At 37.2% G+C, this 13,532-nt stretch overlaps 1 protein-coding gene across 2 annotated transcripts in view; it reads left to right on the forward strand.

Annotated features, from left to right (window-relative positions):
• Positions 1-13,532, forward strand: part of IKZF5 (IKAROS family zinc finger 5) — a 35,129-nt gene that overhangs the window by 10,792 nt on the left and 10,805 nt on the right. Inside the window, exon 1 of one of the 2 annotated variants that reach the window (XM_043985569.1) lies at positions 11,805-11,830. The exons of the other annotated variant lie outside the window; for it this stretch is intronic. The gene's annotated coding sequence lies outside the window, so the exon portion shown is untranslated. Of the gene's footprint in view, positions 1-11,804; positions 11,831-13,532 lie in introns of those variants that run through there. 2 annotated transcript variants of the gene reach the window in all.

Below are 13,532 nucleotides of genomic sequence, written 5' to 3' on the forward strand. Positions count from 1 at the left end.
TTCTTTTGGGTTATGAATTTAATTGTTTAAATATTGATATAAATATGTTTTAAATTTTCAAAAACCTTTTTTAGAAATACAAAAGGTAGTAATAGTGGTTTTCAGTGAGGTAGGCAAAGCAAAGAACCATTTAAAATATTGTCAACCTGAAAATTAATGAAATAATCAATACAATGGAATTAAGGTATTTAATTGGGGCAGGAGTTCTAACTCACCATAGTGAGCACTAGAAGTACCCAAAGATGGGGGCAAGGGACAGGGTTTATTTGGGGGTGACAACAGAAAGAGGGAAGAGATTGCCTCTGGCTTAATTTACCTTATAGTTTCACCAGCTAAATTTTTTTTTTTAGCATAACAAGCTGAGAGTGATAAGATTACCTTTTCAAGGTTAAGCATCTCATAAATTCTTAAGGTAAGCTGTTTTATATAGCAACAGTACAAAAAGCAAGCTTGGGGATCTCTAAAGTGGAAATGTACAAAATAATCTGTCTGGCATTGACAAAGTCTGGTCAGCTCCAAGCTATTCATTGGCCTGGAAACAAACTACATGAAGTCAGTTCTCAATCAGTTGTGTTTATCAATATCTTCATCTGTATTTTTAAACTTTAAGATCTAGCCACATGCTCAGTAAATTACAGTGATTTGGTTTTAGTTAAGCACTAGAAATTATAAAGAAAAGATTTTATTCCTATTGAAAAAAAAGTTTTCAATCTCTAACCACCGGACCATAGTGTCCTAAGGACCACTATCACTTCAATCTCCAACTAGTAGGGTTAGATAATTATCCACTTAATTATGTTGGCATGGTCTTAGGATAATTCAAAAGTTTCTCTTGTGAGAAGCAAAACCAAAGATGACCCGATAACAGCACAGACATATTAAGGGACTATTAAATTTCAGATTGGTCAACTAAATATCAGGACAGACACACCTAAGAACTAAGGGGAGATAAAATTCCGTAACAGGAAAGTCACTTAGATGTGGCTAGTACCTGACCTGAGCTAGGAGACAGAGATAACTCCAGAGGTCAGGACCATCATTCCAAATCTAAAATCCCCGACTTTCAGAAACACGACAAGCCTCCAAGCTTTCTCCACCACACCCCAAAAAGGAACTTTCCATTTTCATGTGGTCACCCCATCTACAGTCTATAAAAGCCATGTCCATCTGGTTCAGGGAGGTAAAAGTTCTAAACTTTCCTCCCAGACAGATCCCCTTGTGGTGATTAAAAACCTTCCTTTTATTTTTAATCAGGAGTTTTACTTCTTTACTAGAGGAAATCCAAGAACAAGTATTTTTTCCTTGCTACAATGTCTACCCACCTTTTGCAAAGGGTAAATCTCTAAGAAGACGTTGAATCTAGCACTACATAAATATTGGATATGGTAAATATATTGGTTATTGTGATTATTGTGTAAAATCTTAAATGTCTTCTTGTGCTATTCAAATTGAGAGTTATTTAGTTATCACCTGGGAATTGGAGGAGATTTTTGATTGAGGATGAGGATTTCTACAAATCTACAAGTGACCCAAGTATGAGAAGATAGATAGCTGGGGAAAAATTACTCTAAGATTCTGGAATAGAGAGCTTCATCACATGGTGCCCCAAGAATCAGACAGGTGTATGAGATAAGGTTTCTAAGACTTAAAAGAACATTTTTTTCATCGTTTACCTTTTTCCCTTTGTATACATTTTCTGTAAGGTCTCCTTACTAAAGGGAACTGCTCCCTTTGGTTTTGTCAATTCATTGCTCAATTTCTCCCCTTTTCCCCTTTACATTGTTACCCATCATGAGCCCCATAGTTAAGAACTCTTGATTAAAATATTTATAATATCATATTAATTGAGGAGATTTTATATCTCAGGAGAATCAAATGGGCGATTGTAATCCATTATTTTTGTAATTAATATCTTGGTGATATAATCCTGACTTCTTCCCCTCCCAAAGGCCTTCTTAATAAAATAAAGTCAACTCTCCTTTGCCTTGGTCATAGCTATAAACTTTTAGGAATATTGATAAGACAAGAATGACCCTTATAAATTCTTGTTAGGGCAATAAAAATTTTGTCTGGGATGAAGATTAATAGTTAACCCTACATTGGGGAGTTGTCTGCTATCAGCCCTTCATTTTAATATAGCCTCCCTCCAAATTAAGTTGAGCAATCAGAAGTGATTAGACTTTTCTCAGGAATACCTCCTCTTCAAAGAGCATATAATCTGTGACCTCACCAACATTAGGAGTCTTTTGTCTAAGAGAGAGCCGGCCAAATGACCATCCTTTTATTAATATCTTACTGGGGGCAGCTAGGTGGCATAGTGGATTAAAGCACTGGCCCTGGATTCAGGAGGACCTGAGTTCAAGTCCAGCCTCAGACACTTGACACTTACTAGCTGTGTGACCCTGGGCAAGTTGCTTAACCCTCATTGCCCCCCCCCCCAAAAAAAAGAATTAAAAAAAATATTAATGTCTTGCCAGCATATTAATAAAATGATTAAATTACTCAGAAACTATGTCTCTTATATTTTTAATCATCACACCTTATATCCCACCTTTACCTCACCTATTGATTTTATACATTTGTATAAAAATTGTAATTTTATGTAATCTATCATTTTTATAACTTTATCTTTCACCTTGATACTTGTTACATTTTTTGTTTCCTCACAAACCTATGCTTTTTATTATTTGCGTTATTATTTACTATAGGCTTATTGTAATATAGTCTCTAATTTTACTATATTTTTCTGTACTCGACTTTGTCTTTCTTTTTTTTTGCAACTTAGTATGTCAGTAGTTTTTTATGTAGGTTCCATGAATGCTAGAAGAAAAAAAAGGCATTTTACATTTTTTCCCACTAAATTCTCTATGTATAACTGTTAGAGCTAGTTTTTAATATGTTGTTTAGTTTTGTGATTTCTTATCTTTTGTATTTATCCTTATCTCTGTACTGGTTTCAAAAGATTGGTTTGACCTTATACAATGGAGCACTCGTGGTTGCTTTGCTGTTGTTAGAAACTTGGCTAACAGCTCAAACAGCGTTATGCAACTCTAGTGTTAGCAGCTCAAGTGTTGGCAGCTCTAGGATTGCTGTTAGCAGGTCGCCACTCAACAATTCCAAGCAGGCAGCAGTTGGTGGTGAAGGCTTTTTTATTCATCTTTAGGAAGATGGGCACTCTTCTGAATGTGCTGGAGAGTACACTGAAGTGAAGTCCCTCACCTCTGTTTATACCCCTCAAGGGTCCCTCTGGACCAATCACATTATAGTTCCCATTTACATACAGAATTACAAAAACAACCAATCACAGCATATAATACCAACCTCCCATATATGGTAACCGTAAGGACCAATCAGATTGCACTGGTTGACCAATCAGATTTCGGCACTAGGCCCCAACCCAATGCTGGAGTAAGAATGTCCCCACTCCTCACTAGAACAGTGCTTGTGTAAATATAACCTTTCAAAAACAAAACAAAACTCAAATTGGGGCTTGAGCTCTGAATCAGGCGGGGATTGCCTCGTGAGCTCCTAGCCCAGCCCGACTTCCACAAAACCCAGGACCCTCTTCAGGCCCTGCTGGGGCCTAAGGCCCAGGAGCCTCGAGTACCCATGTCCCCTCTCCTGGGAGATTTGGGCCACAAATCTGTAGGACCTGAAACCAGACTCACTCTCTGCCTTTAAGGCTCTGAGAAAAGTCCAAATATGGTCTTTTCTCTCACTGTCATAAGGTTTATGTGAAAGACAAAAATTGAAATCCTCTTGATTGAAGATTGAAGACTCTTGATATCCCTAAGCAATTAATTTACTTTTTTATAGTCCTGGCTCAGTCAGCACTGACACTTGGAAATTTTATGATTGGCACTGGAATTTTGCTCTCTATAGATTGAGACTTCAGTTAGAGCTTAGTAAACTGCCCTTTTGGTAGACATTTGTGGCCTACGTTGGATTTCCGGCCAATAAATCATGAGTGAAGGGTGCTTACTTAGCTCTGCCTAGTTAGTAGTTACCACAAAGACAATTTTCTCTTTCCTGGGATCAGGTACTGGGCATGTTCCCAGTATAGTACATTACAGGACCAGGGAGATGTGTGAACACTTAGGTAAACTATATATAACACCCAGCTTGGACCTGCTTTCATAGCAGTCATTTTTATAGTGGTGTTAAAATGTCCCCATTTATTTTTTCTCTTTCTTGTAAAACTGTAAAGTTTTATTTTACATCTTTTGTGATAGAAGGATTAATTGAATATGTACTTAAGATTAATATACCATCATTCTGTTTAGAGTCTTTTAGTATAAATGCCCTTTCATAGCTTTAATAATTTCTGATTTGAATTTGAAATTGTACAATATCATTAGCATTTCCTAACCTTTTCTTGATTTGAAGCATAATAACTTAAATTATCCTTTTATTTTACATCTTTTTAGCTCTTTCCAGATCTAATGTGCATCCTCTAAACAGCAGATTGATAAATTCTACTTTTTAATTATATTGCTCTGTATTGGAGGCAGTTTGATGTGGTAGTTAGAATACCAGAAGACCTAAGTTCCAATCCTGCCCCAAATATTTACTGGATACACAATCCAGGGCAAGTCATTTAACTGAACCTTAGTTTTCTCATCTGCAAAATGTGACCAATAAAATCATTCATTAAGTACCTATCATGTGCCTGGTGTTGTGCTAAATGCTAATGAGTCAAAAAGCATTTATTAAGTAAAACAGTCCCGACCTTGTTTTCTATCAAGGGAGATATTTTGTGTGTGTGCATGTGCATGTGTGAAATTGACAAAAGTTAAATCCAAGTTAAAGAAACTTACTTGGCTAGCAGAAGTAGAGTGACTTCTTAGAGTGATGAATGATATATATATATATATATATTTTTTTTAGTGAGGCAATGGGGGTTAAGTGACTTGCCCAGGGTCACACAGCTAGTAAGTGTTAAGTGTTTGAGGCTGGATTTGAACTCACGTACTCCTGACTCCAGGGCTGGTGCTCTATCCACTGCGCCTCCTAGCTGCCCCGATGAATGATATTAATAAAAAGAATAAGATAGTGTATATTTCCCACCAAAAGAATGATTAAGGGGCAGCTAGCTAGGTGGCACAGTGGATAGAGCACCAGCCCTGGAGTTAGGAGAACCTGAGTTCAAATCTGGCTTCAGACACTTGACAACTAGCTGTGTGACCCTGGGCAAGTCAAAGTCAACCCTCATTGCCCGCAAAAAAAAAAAAAAAAAAAAAAGTTGAAAAAAATATATATATTGCTATGGTGAGGGTAATCTTTAAATTATCATACTTTATTATGTAGGAATTAATACATTTCAATTATTTACATTAATTCATTGCAGTCTTTTGATTTTACATACATAGACTTGTATAGATACTCTACTTTTGAGTTAAGTGATTCTAGAATGAAATGTTAGGTGTGTTACATGGTTTTCCTTTTAGTGGAAGTTTTAAAATTATTTTAAAGTGAGTAAGTAGGCAAAACTTATTAAAGGAAGTAGTATACTACATTTCTCACTTGTCTAATCCTGTTGTAACCTTATCCATACTTGGAAGTAGGAAAGATACAGATAAATGTCTAGTCATTTCTACTATAGTGTGTAAGTTCCTTAAGGGCAGAGAACATATAGTTAGTTATATTTGTTTTCATCTAGCCTAATGCTCAACACCATGCATTAAACATAATATGTTTTAATACCATTGTTGAATATTACTGTTGAAATGTTCTGCTTATCACTATTGCCTGAACTCTGCTATATATTGGTATGTATGTTGGTCTCTGCAGAATCCTAACTAACATAGAGTAAATGAATCTTTGTCCTAGGAATGGACATCCAGAGTACTCTGTGCTTCCTCCCCATGGTGATTGTTGGCACATGTTGTCTTATGAAGCAGTTGCCTCCAGGCCAGCAACCCTTGGGTCTCATCACCATGGCACTGTTCTCCCGGTGCCTCCCTTTCCCCTGTAATCCTTGTGAGGTCAGAGGCTGGACTTCCAGGGCAACAAGCTGCCTCCTTTCCTCATGTGACTATATCTACAGTGTGACTATTCTTTTGGCCCCCCACAAAAACCTGCACAACTCCCAAACAACTCTTTTTCTTAGGTGAAAAAATCCCTAGTTTGGACTCTATATTAGTAGGGATTGATTTTTACTAGTTTTAGCACCTAGAATACCAGGTACTTTCCATTTTAATTTAACACTATATAAATATAATACTGCTTAAATATTTGTATTTTCTTATCATTATAATCATAAATTGCATTTTTAAAGTGGAAGTGATGAAAATGACTGTAAAACTTTTTTTTTATTCACACATATGATTAACAAGACTAAGACTCCCTAAAAAATGAGCTTTGGGGGGGGCAGCTAGGTGGTACAGTGGATAGAGCACTGGCCCTGGAGTCAGGAGTACCTGAGTTCAAATCCAGCCTCAGACACTTAACACTTACTAGCTGTGTGACCCTGGGCAAGTCACTTAACCCCAATTGCCTCACTTAAAAAAACAAAAACTATTAAAAAAAATGAGCTGGGGAGAAATGAAGATGAAGCTGTATGTTCCTTTGTTCTCCCCCCCCCCAAAGCTGGATGATGTTATGTTTCTAATTGTTACCAACAGAAAGTTCTAAAGTGCCAAATTTTTATTGTAGTAATCATCTTTGAGCTTGGATAGTTTGGAAGAGTTTGTAGTTCATTAATATTATTTCCAGATTTGGCACCCATTCCTACCACATCTTGAAGTTTTTTTATAAATCTTGTATGCAAAGTTGGCATAGCTCACCTTTAACCAGTATTGTCAGAAGAAAGACCCTTCAGGAATATTACATTTTTATTATATTTCACATCATGTGAGTCATTTTCTTCCTGGTTGGAATTTCCAGATGACTTTTTTAAAGCAGATCTGATTTTGAATACAGTACTCAAATTCATAATTTGAGGTGTTAAATGTTATTTCATTTTGTGAACTTAACTTTTTGGGTTGTGTTGAATGAATTTTAGCTAACAGTTTGTACTGTAACCTGATTGATGTGATCACTACAAGACAACATGAGTTTATCAAGGACAAACTATACTAGACTAACCTTGTTTCCTCTTTTGACAGGGTTACTAGACTGGTAGATCAGGGGAGTACCATAGACCTGGATTTCAGCAAGGCATTTTGGCAAGGTCTTTCATGCTATCCTTGTGGACAAGATGGAGAAATGTGGACTGGATGGTAGTGTGGTCAGGTGGATTTGGAACTGTTTGAGCGAACAAGCCCAAAGAGTGGTGATTAACGGATCGGGGTCGTCCGGGAGGACGGTCCCTAGTGGAAGGTCCTCTGGCTCTCTTTGGCTCTTTTTTGTTCAGTTTTTGTCAGTGGTTTGGATGATGATGTGCTTGTCAAATTGTAGGTAATATGAAGCTAGGGGGTGGGATCACTAAAGATTGGATAAGAAAATTGGCATCCAAGAAGATCTGTACAGGCTTTAATGATGGGCCAAACTTAATAAGATGAAATTAAAAAGGAATAAATTCAAACGCTTATAGATGGGTTCACAAAATCAATTCCACAGGTATGGGATGGGGAAGACACAATTAGACAACAATTTATGCAAAAAGGATGTAGGAGTTGTAGTGGACTTTAATCCACTAACATGAGTCAGTAGTGAGATCCTGCAGCCAAAAAAAAACCTAGCTGATCTTATCTTAGGCTGCCATAACAAAGCTTAGTTTCCAGAACAAGGCACAAGAGAACAATAATCCTCACACAACCTGGCCAGACCACGTGTGAAATAATGTGCTTAGTTCCAGAAACCATATTTTGAGAATTAAGCTTCTGCTATGTGCCAGGAGCTGTGCTTAGTACTAAGTATACAGAAACGTAAATGAATCATTCCCTGCCCTTAAGAAGTTTACATCCTGTTGGGAAGTTCATGTGTTATCCAAAATAAATACATCATGATTTTGGTGGAGAGGTGCTCATCTGAGGGTCAGGAGGACAAGAAGGTCTCACAAAGGAATTAGTATTTGAGCTGTGCTTCAAAGAAAACTAGAGATGCTGGAAAAAAGGGTGCGTTCCAGGCTAGTATGTGAACAATAACAAGTAGGCCATCTTGACTGGATTGTAAAGTGGTTGTACAATAAGTTTGGAAAAGTCGGTTGGAGCCAGGTTGTGAAAGATACTGGCACTAATGACCAGAAATGATGAGGCTTGGAATCATGTCCTGTGATTTCAGTCGATCAACTGAAAAGCCTGGGAATATTTAGCTTAGTGACTCATGAGGGATGTTATAGTGATCGATCGATTGATCGATCGATCTCTCTCTCTCTCTCTCTCTCTCTCTCTCTCTCTCTCTCTCTCTCTCTCTCTCTCTCTCTCCCTCTCTCTCCCTCTCCCCCCCCATCCCTCCCTCCCTCCCTCCCTCTCCTGTCAAATCCGATAGCATTTTCTAAATCCCATCTTGACCTTTCCAGCATTTAATAATGTTGACCACCCTGTTCTTTCTGTAATTTTTTTCCTCTTTGGTTTTTCTCTTGATTCTCTTCCTTCTCAGTCTCCTTTGCTACACCATCATCATCTTTCTCATACCCTTAACCCTAAGATGTGGGTGTACCCTTGGGTACCTCTCAAGTGGTGACCTCATCATCTTCCATGTAGATAACACTCAGGTTTGTATATCCAGATCTTTTCTCTCTCCTGAGTTCCAGTTCTGCAATCCTACCTGCCTGTTGATCATTTCATTTCAAATTCAACATATTAAAAATTGAACTCCTCATCTTTTACCACAAAATTACCCATCTTCTGAACTTGACTCTTTCTTTTAATCACCTAGGTTTTTGACCTTGATTTCAACTTTAATTCCTCATTCTCACACCACAGTCACTCAGCTGTCACATTTTATTGTTTCTACCTCTACAAGAATACCTCTCATTCTTCCCCTTCTCTTCACCCTAGACCAGGCCCTCATCTTATCTATACTGTTGTAATAGCTTCCTAATTGGTTTCTTTGCCTCAAGTCTCTCCTAACTCCAATCCATTCTCCACACAATGGCCAAAGTAATTTTACTAGAATTCAAATTTTACTATGTCACTCTCCTACTCAATAAATTCCAATGGCTCCCTATTACCTTTGGACTCAAAAACAGATTCCTCTGGCATTTAAAGTTCTTTACTATCAGGCCCTAATCTATTCTTCCAGCCTTTTCACACCACCATACAACCAAAGTGACTGTCTTACTGTTCTCAATACATGCCATTCCACTAATTCTCTACTTATCTTCTTTCTCAGAATTGTAAGTTTGCTTTTAAGGCTCAGCTCAAGCTCCATCTTCCACATGAAGCCTTTTTTGGTCTCCCTGGCTGCTAATACCATCCTCAGTCATCCATTTTCTAGTACATATTTTGTATATACTTATATATGTGTATGTATGTACATATGTGTACATATATATGTGTATATACGCATACAAGTTGTCTTCCCCTATAGAATGTAAGCTTCTTGAGAGCAGGAGATGTTTCCCTTTTATCTTTGTATTCTCTGTGCCTAAAACAGTACTTGTCACTTAGTAGATGTTGAATAAATGCTTGTTGATTTACTTTCATGTTGTCCCCTTTACTTATCTGTGTGTGTATTGTATCAACTCAATAGAATGTAAGCTTTTTGAAGACAGAGATTGTTTTGCTTTTTTTTGTATCCCCATAGTGGGTAATTAATAAATGTTTTATTGAATAAGGCTGCATTATGTATGTTTAGTTGTAACCAGTGAAAAATACAGAAAGAAAATGGAGAAAAATAGCATTCAGTACTCCTTCTATAGGGGTGAACAGTTAGAAGAAGGAACTAAGAATGGCAAGGACCTCTCAAAATATCTTTTTTATTTGCCTCCTTTCCACTTCCATCACCCTAGTTCAGGTCCTTGTCTTCTTTATCCTGGATTAATTCAGTAGCCTTCTCAATTGTCTCCTGTACTTTATTCTAAACTCCCTCCAATTAATCCTCCATACACCATTTCATTTATATATGGATATTCTTTTTTTTTAATATATGGATATTCTTAATGTGTTTTTGCACTATTTCTTCAGAGATCATTCCTCTACCCCCTCAAAACTTAGAAAGTCCCAAATAAAAACTTTAGAAGGTCCCCAGTAAAGTTAAATTCCTTATTGTGGTATTTGAGGTGCTTGATAATTTGGCCTTAACCTATATTTCCAACTTTTTTATTCAAAAAATATTTATTAAATATCTTACAACATACAGAATAATGTGCTAGACACTGGAGGAGATAGAATTTAGATAAGACATGCTTTCCATTCCAGTGGAACTTGCCATTTTGTCTAGATGATGTGATACTAATAAAATTGTACATGATAATTACATGAGAGACACAAAACAGAAAGGTGTAAAACAAAGTGATTTGTGTAGTTCATAGGGGAAAAGCTCATCAGGGGAGATCAAGAACGCTTCATGGAAAGGGTAGCATTTGACTTGGACTTTAAAAGGAATTCAATAGCCATGATGGGGAGAATGGTGGGCATCCTTTTAGTAGTAAGGAAAGTATTTGTTCCATTGTTTGTACTTCCCCTGAAAGATCCAGGAAGCCATTTCCAGATCATCATTTAGACAGTATGTGTGAAAGCAACAGATTAGACATAAATAACCTTTGAAGGCAACACAATTGCAAAAGCCAGAACCATCTGGGGTCATTTATTGTAAGGAAAAACGGTTTTCACTAAATTTGACCAAGGGGACAGCTAGGTGGTGCAGTATATTAAGCACTCAGGAGGACCTGAGTCCAAATCCAGCTTATGACACTTGACACTTAAGTAGCTGTGTGACACTGGGTAAGTCACTTAACCCTCACTGCCCTGCCCCGCCCCCCAAAAATTTGCAAGTTGTCAAAAGTAAAATGGACCATAATGAACATGATTTTCCATTTGTTTTAACCATTTTTGAGTGAAATCTTTCTAAAATGTTTCACTCAAAAATGGTTAAAACAAATGGATAAGTTTCATTTATTTAAATTTTGTATGATGAGAATACTTCATTTTCCAATAATAGTGTATCAGTTAGGGGGAAGCTAGGTGGCGCAGTGGATAAAGCACTGGCCTTGGATTCAGGAGGACCTGAGTTTAAATCCAGCCTCAGACACTTGACACTTAACTAGCTGTGTGACCTTGGGCAAGTCACTTACCCCTCATTGCCCTGCAAAAAAATAAATAGTGTATCAGTTAATTACTGTACTGTGAAGGATAATTGACAAAGCTATCTTAGTTTGCCTAATACTCCAGTGTGTCTGTGGTCTCATTGAAGTCAGTATACCTCCCAATGAAGCAGATCTCAAACCTTCCATAACCTTCCCCTGATTTACTACTTTTTTCGTGTTCCTTAAATTTGCCCCACAGGGAGTAAAGAAAAGAGGGAGAATATCCAGTTTGCCTGAGGGTATGCTTCGGTTTTACTTAATTCTTTAAAGGATACTAATTAAGCATCCATGGATTATCTTTTTTTTTTTTTTTTAGTAAGGCAATTGGGGTTAAGTGACTTGCCCAGGGTCACACAGCTAGTAATTGTTAAGTGTCTGAGGCCAGATTTGAACTCAGGTACTCCTGACTCCAGGGCCGGTGCTCTATCCACTTCGCCATCTAGCTGCCCCCATGGATTATCTTAATATGCAAATAACTGACTTCTTTTTCAATTGTACAATTCTTTGATTTACTTTTGTTGCTTCTCCATATCTGTAATATGTTACAGTCTTAAAAATTACATAAAAGAATGAGGAAATGTTTTGGTTTTGGTCTTTCTGTTGTTGCAGATCACTAGACATTGAATCTTCCTTTAGATGGTAAGTTACCTATTTATTAAATAGCTTTTGATTAGGAAAAAATGCTCTTGTCTAGAGGATTTAAAGACAATTTATACTATAAACAATATTTTAAACTCCTTTTATACAGGTTGACTTCTTTATGTTCTTGACTTCATGGTGGAGATGGGAGGAGAACAAGGAAGTGGGGAGTGGGGGGAAGCATACTAATAAATGCAATTGCTTTTTTTCCCTTTAAATTTTAGTGAGGCAATTGGGGTTAAGTGACTTGCCCAGGGTCACATAGCCTAGTAAGTGTCAAGTGTCTGAGGTCGGATTTGAACCCAGGTCCTCCTGACTTCAGGGCCTGTGCTGGATCCACTGCACCACCTAGCTGCCCCAGTGCAATTGCTTTTATTTGGGGATTTGAAGAAAATACCAAGATGTAAAGTATTAACTAAGTATAAGAAGATTTTGGCCTTTTTGAGTTTTCTGAGAATGTTAATTCTTCTGGGAAAACACATTGTACTCATGAATTTTTAGGTTAATCTGATAGTATAGGAAGAGATGATAATAAGTACTTTAAATGGCTACTATGTGCCCACCTGCAAAGTGAGGGAATGGAGGTGGAATATAAATGTATAATAGTCTTTACTCCAAAAAGTGACCTCCAATCAGGGAAATAAACCTTATTAAACATGTGACAGATTTTAAGTATAATTGGACTTGACACTTCTTGTTATATGAAGTTATATGGACTTCAGGCAGAGGGTGATGTTATGGAAGTAATATTTTGAGATTCATCATATAGAAATATGTATGTAGGCTGGAAGTGGTGAAGAAAAACAAAACATTTTATAAATCTTAAAAAGTTGGGGCAGCTAAGTGGTGCAGTGGATAAAGCACCGGCCCTGGATTTAGGAAGACCAACGTTCAAATCAAGCCTCAGACACTTGACACTTATTAGCTGTGTGACCCTGAGCAAGTCACTTAACCCTCATTGCCCTGCAAAAAAATAAAAATATAAAACAAACAAAAAAACCACACCAAACAACAACAAAAAAGAACAATAAAAAAGTTAAGCTGATATGCTTTCTTGGTGATGATGAAGACCTTGATTAAGATTGATAGCCATGAGAAGGAAGCTGAAGGGGGAAATGTGAGAGACATCATGAAAAAAAATTACGAGCTTAGTGACAGGTTGGCTGTGGGGTTGGAGGGGCAGGGGAGACAGCAGGTGAATCCACTTTCCAAAATGGAAGAAGCCAAGAATAGGAGTGCCATGAACAGAGGTTAGGGAAGTGGGGGGGGGGAGGCATCTGATACAACAGTAAAATAAAATTGTGGAAGGGCTGATTTTCATCTTCTTAATCTATCTAAAAGGTATTTTCAACCATCTCAGTAAAAATGCCAGGCCATCATGTTATCTTAAAGGTAGAGCTGTGCATTAGAACTATCAGGATAATTTTCAAAATTTTGTAGTTTTACTAGATACCCTTGCTGGATTGTGAAGATTGAGTTGGTCTCTGACATAAATATAAAATCTTTCACAACTCTGACCCAGGTCTCTGACGGGTAATAACATGGGAAGCTATGTCTATAAGAAATTATTTTTAATATTATACAAAAAATATATTTTTTAATGTTACCCCCAAATAGATGCAATTCTCATCTCTTCTGCAGCTCACTACAGGGATTATAGGATTTAGAATTGTAAGGGAATCCCTGCATCACAGATTTAGAG

The sequence above is a fragment of the Dromiciops gliroides genome, chromosome 2, assembly GCF_019393635.1.
Source record: "Dromiciops gliroides isolate mDroGli1 chromosome 2, mDroGli1.pri, whole genome shotgun sequence".
Classification (NCBI taxonomy): Eukaryota; Metazoa; Chordata; class Mammalia; order Microbiotheria; family Microbiotheriidae; genus Dromiciops; species Dromiciops gliroides.